This window comes from Trichosurus vulpecula, chromosome 3 (assembly GCF_011100635.1).
Source record: "Trichosurus vulpecula isolate mTriVul1 chromosome 3, mTriVul1.pri, whole genome shotgun sequence".
In the NCBI taxonomy this organism is placed as follows: domain Eukaryota; kingdom Metazoa; phylum Chordata; class Mammalia; order Diprotodontia; family Phalangeridae; genus Trichosurus; species Trichosurus vulpecula.
The window spans coordinates 334,455,680-334,468,613 of NC_050575.1; positions in this window are offsets into that span (position 1 = coordinate 334,455,680).

The following is a 12,934-nucleotide window of genomic DNA, read 5'->3' on the forward strand; positions in this document are numbered from 1 at the left end:
GGTGGTGGTTAAATTCTTGGTCTACAGTGAAGCCAATATTTCCCATTTTCCCTAGGGAAATTCAAAGGTTTACATTTTTAAAATATATCAGTTTTAAATTGCCTACAAAACTCATATGCTGAAACAAATAGCTTCTTAAGTATTGCCACCCAGATCTATGTCTTTTGCTCAATTGTTACTGTTAATTATCAAATAAAATATGATTTCTAAGTAACACAAGTAATTTCTCACATTACTGTCCTAACCACTATGCCCTCCCCTCCATGCCATTCCACCTGCCAATTCTTAAAGGAGAATAGGAAAGAAAATAGACTGACTTCTCCTTTTTTCCAAACCTCAAAATATATTGATATGATTCCAAGACCATTTGTGCATTTACCAATCCCTGAGTTCTCTAAAGGGATACTGAATCAAAAATCCTATGATATACTCATTTTAACCTGACCTCTCTTTCACTGGTTTTCATATATAATTAAAAAATGATTTTAGTGATAAAGTAAGATACTAATAGCTCCATTCATACTGAACTCATTCATGGACTTTTATTCAAAAGATTTTTTTTTAAATTCTGAACTTGGTAAACACCAAATAAAATAAGCATTTCTATATACATAGTAAAACACACACACAAAAAAGGATTATATATGAAACTCCTCATCTCTATTATACATATGCAGCTGGCTTTTCTTTTTAAGTATGTAATAAATTCAATGGGGTGGGGGGAATAAGAATTTATATAGTTACCAATATGTGCCAGGCACTTTACAAATATTATCTGATTCCATCCTCACAGCAACCTTTCAAGGAAGAAGCTGTTATTATCCCCATTTTATAGTTGAGGGAACCAAAGCAAACAGAAGTTAGGTGACTCACTCAAACAGTTCAAAAAGTCAAACAGTTCAAAAGCATCTGAGCCTGGATTTGAACTCAGATCTGTTCTGACTCTAGGTCTAACACTCCACCCACTATGCACCACCAGATTCCTCTAACATACTCAGCAACCATCTTATCTTTCCACAGAGATCTGAGGTAGCAGGACAGAGGGTTCCTCATTATTTCCAATAATAAAACACATTCATGGAATTTCACAATTTCATCAAGCAACATTAGTGAAGTCAGCACATAAACTAACAACTTTTGTGACCATGGGCAAGTCATTCAATCTCTCTGGGCCTCCGCTTCAGAGGAATGGGCTAGATGAATTCTAAGCTTCCTTGAAGCTCTTATTCTCCGATCCTAGCACCATTCATTATTAAGCCTCATTTTCAGGATTTTCTGCAATCCTACTATGAAAGGTAATGTTCTAATCTTTACATATAAAGGGCAAAAATTGTATGACTGTTTTCATCTCAACTGACAAAGTGTTTGAAATATGGAACTATGTCAAAACCTGTTGGCGTACTTGCATTTCTAAATGAACTTTTGTATTCAGTGCAGAGACATTTTTCTTGGGGGGGAAAAGTGGCAATAAAGAGTTTATCTAGTCCTATGTCTTCCTTCTCATTGTAACTGATTCCTGATATCTTGAGATATTAATGGAATACTAGTTAGATGTCAGGTGAATCAAATAGTAGCATTGGCAGAAAGGAGTTTCAGCCGGGGTAAAATCCTGGAAGTATTGAGTATATATTACCTAGGCATATGTTTTCCTCTCCTACAAGGAGAGGGAATTTATGTGAGCAGCTAGCTGGTGCAGTGGATAGAGTACAGGGCCTGAAGTCAGGAAGACTCATCTTCTTGAGTTCCAATCTGGCCTCAGGCACTTACTACTTGTGTGACCCTGGGCCAGTCACTTAATCCAGTTTGTTTCTCTCAGTTCTTCATCTCTAAAATGAGCCAGAGAAACAAATGGCAAACCACTCTAGTATCTTTGCAAAGAAAACCCCAAATGGGGTCAATGAATAACAAAATTATCCTTATGTATATGAGGGAAGTTTTCCTTGTTAATATTATTTTTTGTTCTACTATTAAGTATATTTTGTTTTGAATTAATGAACCCTCTTGCTGGTGAGCTATGGTTCTGAATAGTTGCTGGTGTAGCTTTCGAAGGACCCACAACTGAGCTTATACCCTTGGGTATAAGGGATCTGATACATGTTCATATACCATCAGCTTGCTAAAATGGTGTCTCCATATCGAGGATGCTAAGGAGATGCTTCCTGAGGAATCATAATGATATGCGAAGGAAGTGTCTTAGAGAGATAGAAACATGTGTGACCCTTCTGTAACTGGTTTGGGTTGGCCTATCACATGGTTAAGAATAGCCTTTTCCCCCCTGGCTATGTGGTCAGAACTGTCAGCATCTTCAAAAGAGCCCAAGTCAGAACAGCTGCCTTTTTGCCTTATAGTCTTCCACTATAATCTAGTGATGTGATACATCTGGTTGAGAGACCATGTGACAAGGGGAAGATCCTTAGTGCCATCCCCCATCCATGCCATATAGTTCCTGAGAAATGAGGCATTCTTGACTTTTTTGTTCTTTCTTTTCCATTCCAGTTACTGGGAGTGGAGTCTCTGACCTTGGGAGCTTCAAAGCCACAGGAATCTAGGAGTTTGAATCTAAGCCAGGTGTTGCAGCCAGTGGACCATCAGTGTCCCACGAAACCAGGAACAATCATTGAGAGTGACTTTTAGAACTCCAGCTTATTGGAGGAAATCATTTGGTATTGATGCTGCCTATAGATAACCACCGCTATGTAGGAATTGAGCTAAATTATGAGACCAGTTCCTCCCCCTCTATTCAATTCAGTGGGGAGAGGCCACTGAGGTGTTGGAGAAAATCTTTTTGTACTTGCTCTTGCTATATCTTCAAAGTAACAAACATTTTATAAAAGCTACCAGGTGTTAAGTAGTTAAATGGGACTTAGGGGACAGCTAGTCACTGCCCCCTAGTAATTGAGAGGAAACCAGTTGGTAGAAACTTGTACCAGTACATCATTTCTCAAATATATAGAGAAACAAGTCAAATTTATAAGAATACTAGTCATTCCCCAAGTAATAAATGGTCAAAGGATATGAAGAGGCAGTTTTCAGATGAAGAAATCAAAGCTATGAAAAGTCACATAAAAAAATGGTCTAAATCACTATTGATTAGAGAAATGCAAATTAAAACAACTCTAAGGTACTACCCCACACCAGTCAGATTGACTAATATCACAGAAAAGGAAAATGATAAAGGTAGAAGATGTGGGAAAACTGGGACACTGATGTACTGTTGGTGCAGTTGTGAACTGATGCAACCATTCTGGAGAGAAATTTGGAACTATGCCCAAAGGGCAATCAAACTGTGCATACCTTTTGGTCTAGCAACACCACTACTAGGTCTGTATCCCAAAGAGATGATAAAAAGGTAAAAAGACCTTCATGTACAAAAATATTTATAGCAGCTCTCTTTGTTATGGCAAAAAAATTGGAAATTGAGGGGATGCCCATCAAATTGGGGAATGGCTGATCAAGTTGTGGTATATGAATGTAATAGAATATTGTTATGCTATAAGAAATGATGAGCAGCCTGATTTCAGGAAAACCTTGAAAGACTTACATGAACTAATGCAAAGTGAAATGAGCAGAACCAGGAGAACATTGTAGCAGTAACAGCAATATTGTGCAATGACCAACTATGAAAGACTTAACTCCTCTCAGCAATGATCCAAGACAATTCCAAAGGACTAATGTTGGAAAACACTACCCACATCCAGAGAAAGAACCGATGGGGAGGGGGAGAAGAGGAGAAAGGGAGGGAAGTAAGGGGGGAAAGGGAGAACAAAAATACAGAATAATTCATGAATGGACTAATGAGTGAATAAGTGAAAAAAGCATTGATTATTAACTTAGTACATGCGAAACACTGTACTAAGTGCTAAGAAATACAAACAACATACAAAAGCAAGACAGTTCTTGCTCTCAAAGAGCTCACATTCTAATTGGCAGGAGGACTGAGTTGGGGGGGCAACACATAAAAGAAAATTCAGCTTCAGGGAAGATGGAAAGGTCCAGAAGTCCTTGATGGCAAGGTCTAAGAGTCATTAGGGTGCATCAATAGGTCAGACAACAGCGCCAGAACAAATGTAAGGACCAGAAAATTCTGGGATAGCGTCAGGGCAGTCAGGTCTAGTAGATCTCCATATGACCTGAAGGAATGAAGAGGTGACTCTCTTCTCTTTGAATCCACGTGAACAATCAAGCAGCCTGGATGGATTCTGGGTGGCCTTGAGTTGGAGGAAAGATGAAGACAAGTGGCAAGTCTTCTCAATGCCCAGCCTTCTTGGCATTTATAGACTGGTTACCCTTTTAGACAAGCACAACTTGCCACAAGCCATTCAAGTTATAAGAAGGTAGTTAGTGAACAGAAGTGTAACAGGAAACTTCATGAAACTAGTATTTGAATTGGGTTTGAAAGGATGAGAAAAAATTCAATAAGAATGGGAGATGGTAAGGATGGCAGATGGGGTGGGGGTGGGGGAGAAGGCATATTAGGCAGAGAGAACAGCAATGGGCAAAGCTTTGTGTTCAGAGTGTATTTGGAGGCATACGAAGTTGTTCAATTTGATCAGAGCAGAGAGCATGTGGAAAGGAGTAATATAAGACTGGAAAAGAAGGCTTATAAAGTTTGTGGCAGTCTTCATGGTGATGCAAGGTACCAAATATGGCGGGGTTTTTTGTTTGTCTTGTCCAGACCTGTGATTTTAATACTCTAAGGAAATTTCCTCTCCCAATGCAAATCACAGCAGCTCACAGTCTTAGAAAATTGCCTTGAATAGACTTTAAAAGGCTATTATGTAATGTTTTTGTGTTTGTTTTTTTTGCACACTGAATCAGACCCTGATTATGGTCTGTCACTGCCTGTACACTAACTTTGGCCAGCTTAGATGTTTTTGATAGATACAATTTTAAAGCACCTGGAGGGAAAATATGCTTTAACAATATTATCATATGCAATGTTAGCTGTAAAGTGCTTCTCATTGTGCCTGGAACATGGTAAATGCTTAATAAATACTTATACCTTCCCCTCTCCTTTCCAGAAGATCCTAAATGCTAGAATTAATTTCTTTTTAGTCTGACATCATATACCTCATGCCAGTCTAGTCTGTATTTGCAGGGTTTTTTTTCCCTTGTAGAAATGATATATAGGTTTTAATGGAGAAGTAGAATAATTTGGACATATTTTAAGGAGATATTAGACTGGCACCTTCTTAGAAAATAATAATGTTAACTCTGACACATATTTATTCAGTCATTTCAATTTTCTGGGCCTTTTTGCCATCTGTAAAATGTGAACAGTAATATGAAATAAAATGATCAAGGTTATAAAAGTTAATTCTTATTTGTAAAATGCTTTAAAGATGAAAATTACTCATATAAGAATAGAATTAGCAGCTGTGTGATGCTATAGACTGGAATTAGCAGCTGTGTCAGGGAGCTCTTTTTCAAACAGGTTCATTAAATCCGTTATAATCACACTTCAAACTCTCCAAAAATATTCATTAATATGCATGTTTTACAGTCTCTTCATCCAGCTTCATCATATTCCACTAATTATATGTTTCAATGTGTATAGCATTGTATCAAGATAATTAATATTTCTTCTTATATTTTATAGGTACAATTTTAGCTTGTATTTCAGAGCTATCCAGAGTTCTGAATGACACTTTGTACACCTGTATTATAATAGGATAAAGGAATTATCTAAGCGAATTATCTTTTGATAAACAGATCTTAATGTCTATTTTTAGACTGTTTGTAGCAACTTACAACACGGTTGTTTGAAGCTGAAACTGTTTAATTCACAGTTTAAACTTAACCGTTAGCCAGTGGAAGTAATGGCTAAAACTAAATATTTTAAAAATCAATGTTAACATTTAATCTCCTGTGAAAATTAACATTATTGGCAAAATTGCACAAGAAAACCATCAATATTGATCTATTATATTTATAGCCTAAAACAATCCTAAAAAATGCATGTCATTCCATTACGAAGAAATTTGCTATAAATAGCAAGTGACGGGTTGGGTGATGAAGACAATCTTACTAAGTCACCAGGTGCTTTGACAACCTTCATGGACAGCATCCCATCTAGCTAATCTCTGCCCTAGAATCATTGGAAATTGGAAAACTCAACTGACTAGAACCATGTTTGGTGAATAATGTGCCAACCAATAAATAATTCTACTTACAGGTATGTGTAGGGAGGGCTGTCCCCAATCCGTTCTTTTTTTTTTTTTTCAGTTACATACTTCCTCTAGGATTTTATCAGGAGATTCTTTTAACCCATAGTATTTCTTTATTATAGTAGGAGTTTTCTTACATTTGCTCATGTGCTCCCCTTTGACTAAATCCAAACTTCACAGAACAAATCCCCTTAATAAAAGGATTTGTTCTGTAAAACTTGGACTCAGTCAAAAAACTTTACCCAAGGACCTAGAAGGCCACATGCAACCTTAAGGCCACAGGTTCCCCACCCCTAGGCTAGGTCATATCCCACAGTAGTCTGGAAGTCATTGCCTAATAGACCTTCTATGGAATATTGCCTGAGGCCAGTCCTTGCATTTTCTACAGCTCTGTCCTGGGTCAGTAGTCCTCGTCTGGGGGTTGGGAAGCAGAGACAATATTGATACCAAGACAAAGCCACTACCCTACTCTATAGTTTCCAAACATTTTTTTTAAAAATATTTCCCCCATGCTGGTCCCACTGGCCTTGTCTGTTTCCTCATATAGTCACATAGCAGGAGTCTACAACTTCAGAACTCAGTGTCTGGAGCAGCCTGACCAAGATCATGCTGGCTTTAGTTTGGGCTTGCAGCTGATGGAGACCAATTTCTGTGGCTTCAGGCCATAACTGCATAGATTCCAAAACCATTTAACTAATTTTCATTATCTGTAATAATGTGCAAGAAGTGCTACTTCTGAAGTTAATTTTACCTATAAGTATATTAATTCACCACAATCTCTGATAAATTATTAAATATTGCCTGACCATCAACTATTTTGAGCATGTAAAATACTCCTAAGTGTACTACATTTATTAGTAAATTACTTTAGAATCAAAATGGGAAAATATACAGGGTAAAGCTACCCTTCCTTGTAACCCTGAGAGAATTCATACCAACTGTTTCCTGTGTTAGGAAAGTGAATCATTATTAGAAGAACTGCCAGATGTTGTGGGATTTTCCATACAGGCAAGATACATAATTTGCTGAAAGGCTAGCATATTTTCCAGAATTTTAGAAAAGACTCTACTTTGTGTGAATTCTTTGTGTTTCCTAGAGCTTTCACAAATAATATGTAATATTATTTGTAACTACTCTGAACCTCACTGCCTGAAAGTCAGATGTTTACATTCCACCCCTCCTGCAGGGTTATTGGGTACCTTTAAGGGGGTTGGGAATGTCTAGGCTCTCTGCCCCTAGCTCCAGCCCCCAGCAAATAAAAAATTGGCAAATCTGAAAAAAACCTTGAAAGTAGGATAGTATAGATTTGTCTTTTTTTTTATTTTTGCCTCTCCAGTTATTTACCTTTATATCTGTTGCTACAATGAAAAAATAAAATTATTTATGACTGGAGTTTTGTTTTGTACCCTCCGGGATCACCTAAACTAGAGAAAGCTGGAACCAAACAGGATTTAAGAATGCTAATTCAAATGCTTATCATAATTATAGAAAAGTGCTTTACCAATCTGTAAAATCTATCCTTTTCATGCTTAACTCTAAAAAGTTTACATTCTTTACTGTTTATAAACAACTGATTTAAACACAAAAGATCATCACAAAGTTAACTTTTTGGATATTCAAAGCCATATCCATAAGTGTTGTAGAAAGATTAATATTACTGTCATTTGATAACTGATGTGAATTTTTAAACATCACTTTCTGTTTCCTCTACCCACACTCTGATTACCAAAGTATCTTATTAAAGTTTGGGCATGGGGGAGGTTGTTGCTGGGAATATTATGGCTTAAAAATGAGTTTAGCGCATCATAACTTCAATTATGCTGAAATTAGGAGAAAATGTAGCTTTTGGATCATTTCTTCTTCCTCTGTTGGGGATGCTTTTCCTCTTAAGACCTCACATGGTAATTTCATTTGCACATTTCTTCAATGTATATAGGATCCCATTGAACAGAGGTTCAATGAGATGGTCATCCAAGATTCCAGAAGACAGATGTAATAAAAGATGCTATCCACCTTTTAAGAGAGAGGTGAATGACAGAGCATAGAAGGAGACATATTTTTGGTCCCTGAGGGTATTTTCTTTTGCTTGGTGATGCATATTTATTACAAGGTTTTTGTTTGTTTGTTTGTTTTTGCAATGGAGTATAGTTCCAAATTGCTTCCGAGAATGATTGGATGAATTCACAGCTTTATCTGCCCTCCCACTTCTCCTCCAACAATTGTCATTTTTCCTCGTCATCTTTGACAATTTGATGGATATGAGGAAGAAACTCGAAGCTGCTTTATTTTGTATTTTTCTTATTTTTAGTGATTTGGAGTATTTTTCCATATAATTTTTATAGCTTAGATTTCCTCTTTTAAGAATTGCCTGAAAAAAAAAAAGAATTGCCTGTTCATATCTTTTAACCACATATGGTAGTATGCTGGTAAATATTTAGCAACTGGCTCTCAAAAAAAATGTATACGTGACACACATATAAATTTAGTCCGCATCATTGACATTTTCTCTATCACTTTCTTAAGTCTAGACAGTCAACAAAACACTAAAACTAAGTCCTGATTTATAGCATTTGTCAATTTCTGAGGTACAAATACTCATGCTGAAAATTTAACAATCAGGTGGTTTGGGCTGGCTTCAGCACACCCTTAACCATATATCTGATAGGAAATGGCCCTTTTTCTTATATATTTGCATCAATCTTCTATATATCTTGGATATCAGACCTTAATAGGAGAAATTTACAGAAAAGATTTTTTCAATTAATTTGTGTAATTTGAGATCTTTTAGATCTGGTACTCCTTCCTACTTTTTTTTTTTCATTATTTCCCTTAAGACCCTTGAACTAATTTTTTTCTCCAAGTGAACTTTGTTATTATTTTGTCTATATCTCTAATGTAACCTTTGTGTAGTTTGATTAATTTGGTACTGAATCTATAATTAATATAAGTGGTATTGTCATTTGTATCATATTATCATGATTCAACCACGAGCAATCATCTCTACTATTATTTAAATCTTCCTTTATTTCTATAAAGAAGTTTTTTGTAGTTGTCTTCATAGAATTCCTGTGTTGTCTTGGTAGGCAAAATTCAAATATTTTTTACACTCTGAAGTTACTATGAATGGAATTTTTTTTTCCTCTCCATTCCTGCTAAGTTTTGTTGGTAATATACAAAAGAAGATGATGATTAAAATAAACCCATACAAATCATCAGCCTTTCTGTATATTACCTACAAGCTATCTTGTGATTAGTTTCATGGCCTATGACTTCTCTGAAGGTGATTATAATTCATAGACTATTTCATGGCATGTGCAATTCAACAACCCTCTTCCATTTCTAGACCACAGCTGGTCTTGCTAACCATTCTACAGATCAATAAACCATCTTGGAAAAAATTCCCAAACTTCTTTATATTAATATTTAACATATTGTTTCATTAAAGTGAAAAAAAATGGTAATGTCCATAGATCAGAAGGCAGCTGTTCCTTTACTGATATCTGCAAAATAGGCTTAATCTCTGACTGCCCTCGAGATTTATTTCCATTGAGACCTTTACCAATGACTACTGTGGGTTTCATTGTTAGTTAGGCTTTCCCCTAGAGAAACTGCTTAGTTAAAACTCTTTTTCCAATGATCTTCTGTGGGTTCTGCGGCCAGGAATGTATCGGCTGGTTCAGGCTCATAATTTATTTATAAATTGCATTCACACGGGTGTTTGGCATGTTATTGGATATAAAATCTTTTATTACTAAATATGGACATTGCAATATGTGTAAAATGAGAACTTACTTTTCCACTAAATAATGGGATGTCTTACATTTTCATTTACTTGTCAGCTGCTTCTTCGGTGAAAATGCTACTTGATGAAATGTACAAAACTATACAGTATATAACTGAAATGTGGCCAAAGAGCAAAGGACTTGCCCCCTCCAGAACTCAGGCTCACAACCAAAATAGTCTCTTAACAATTTGTATTTTAATTGTTAAATGGTTCATCATAAATTATTAATTTATCTATAGAAATTCAGGAAGAAGTTCTAGAACACTGGAGAACAAAAAAGAAACAAAAGGAAGTTGGTAAGACAAAGAGAAGGATCTTGGGTTTGCCTTTCTGGGTGCTGATGAGGTGAGGAAAGTGACACCTCTAACGTTGAAGCTCCTCCCACATGGTTATCATGGCAATTCTCCAGGGAAATCGGCCAAAAGAGCTAATGGCAAAAACAACAAAGGACTTCTAAAAAATATGGAGAGCATGTAAAATGCTACAGACCTGTACAAAGTATGTGGCATTTGTCTTTTCATTGTTGGCCAAATAATTATTATTTATGCTCAAAATTTAGGCTAATCTTCCTCCTGCAAGTGAAGATAAAGGACCTTGAAGCTTTCCTCTTCACTCGCCAGGTTATCAGGGAGAATTAAGTGTTCCTTAAAAAGTGGATGAAAGACTACAACATAAAACAAAGAAAAAAAGATCTAAAGAGGCAAAGGGGAATCCTCAGTTTGGAAGAAAAAAAAAATGTGATGCATTAGAAAAGGGAAATGGACCACTGAACACTTGGAGTTCACTAATAGATGTGAAACTTTTCCCAAATAGGTGGGAGCTGTTCCTTCTGAGGAGGAAGCAGCTTCTCATCTTCCACAAAATGATGGTGTAGATCTACAGATAGGGAAAGATCATTCAGTAAGGGTAAAAGGAAAAAGGGACAGGTAAATGTTGATTGGTGACTGCCTGCCAAGGGATAGTAAAGCAGCTATTTGTTGAGCTTACAGTAGTAATAGAGAAGCCTACCGTCTTTCCAGGATATGTATTGGGTACATGGTGAAGAACCTCCCAAAGCTAGTCAAACTAAATGACTATCACTCACTCAGTTCTGGCAATGTGTACAGGCACAAATGATACTTCCAGAATAAACCTAGAAAGCATTGCTAAGGATCATGAACATTTGAGCTAGGAACCAAAGACCTTAGGGAAACAAGCAATATTTGCATCACAGTTGTTAGTTGAAGACAGGAGCTTCAGAAAAAAAATGGAATGGGGAAGATTTAGGAAGTGAGAAATTATCCAAGAAGATGGTGTCTGAAAATGGGACTTGGAATTCTAGACCATGGCTTAAAATACAGGAATGGTAAGTTTTTGGTAAAAAAATATATATATATATATTGCCTAGTGTTCTACAAATCTAATCAAAAGATCTTAAAACTGAAAAGAAATGGAGCAGAAGAAAACTACCTAGGTATATGTAAGAAGCTAGACACCATAGAGAGTGGCTATAATATAGGAAGAATAGCAATAGAGACACGTAGAGATTTAACCCAAGCAGAATGAAAGCAATAAAATTCGTTGGTTCCAGATGTCTGAATTATGTATAACAAATAAACAAAACTATAGATCTTGGTGAAAGGAGGCAAATGTGATGTCACAGACATCACTGAGACTTGCAGGGATGGTACCCATTACTGGAATATGGCTCTGCAAGAGTGCATTTAATTTAAAGGACCAGGATAGGTAAAAGGCAGTTCAGAATCACTTTGTGTATGGAGAAGGTAGAGTCTATATGAGGAAATCCAAAAATCAAAGTGGGAAATAGAAGGCATTTTAATTGTCAAGTGGTTTATCTTAAATTAACAATTACTAGAAATCGAAATTCAGGAAGAAGTTTGAGAAGACTGGAGGAAAATAAAAAAAGAAAATGAAGGAAGTTGGTAAGAAAAAGGAAAGGAAGTCAAGTTTGCCTTTCAGGGTACTGATGAGGTGAGGAAAGTGACACCTCTGAAGTTGAAGCTCCCCTACAGGTGGTTACCATGGCAGTTCTCCAGGCAAATTGGCCAAAAGAGCTAACAGCAAAAAAACAACAAAGTATTGAAAAGCAGTTGAGGCAGAAATAGAAATGATATTGTCATTAGAGAATTTTGCAGACCACCAATAGAGAAGAAATAGAAAAAGAGTTTGAAAAACATTACAAGTCTACCACAGAGTCATAATATAGTATTGTTAAGGAGATAGTGAGGCTTTTTTGAAACTGATTGTCTTAACATTACAAAAATATACATCAGGGCTCTCCAAAATGTAGCCCGCAGGCCACAGTGTGATTTATGCGGCCTGCCTACAAGCATAGAAATTTACATTAATGCTTTAGTTAATGCAGCCAAGCCACCACAGAGCTCTCACTAAAATGGCAAATCAAACTATACTGTCTATTGTTTCAGTAAAAACCTAAGGTTGGACAGTCCTGATATACATAATAAAATCAGGAATCTGAGTCAGACATTTACTTAGTTTTTAAGCCTACTGAGATTAATTTGCTTGCCAAGCCATGAAAGACCTTAGAATTAAAAAAATGATTTTGTAGCCCAGCTTCCACAGACCTCTGAAATGGGCTTTAAGGGCACACAAGAGAACTCTTAACACTTTGAGATAGTTGTCTAGGACACTGGGATGTGATTCAGACCCACCACATGGAACTTCTTTTTTTCCTTTCTTTCTTGAGACTGTCTTAGACTCGGGCTACTTTTCCTGACTTTCATTTCAGAAATTCTCTTAGTTGAATGTGGTGGCTCATAGACTCAACTATGACTTACTACAAAATTGTCCTTTTCAGGAAGAGGTTTTCTAGTCACTGCACTCTAACAAATGGGAAAGTATCATGGTACTCTGCTGGAGTTATTGTTTCAATTAATTTCTTAGTTGAATTGCTAGGTTCTCTTAGTAAATCATCATACCATCAACAGCAAGCAATAACTTTGCTCCCTTTTTGCCTGCGCTT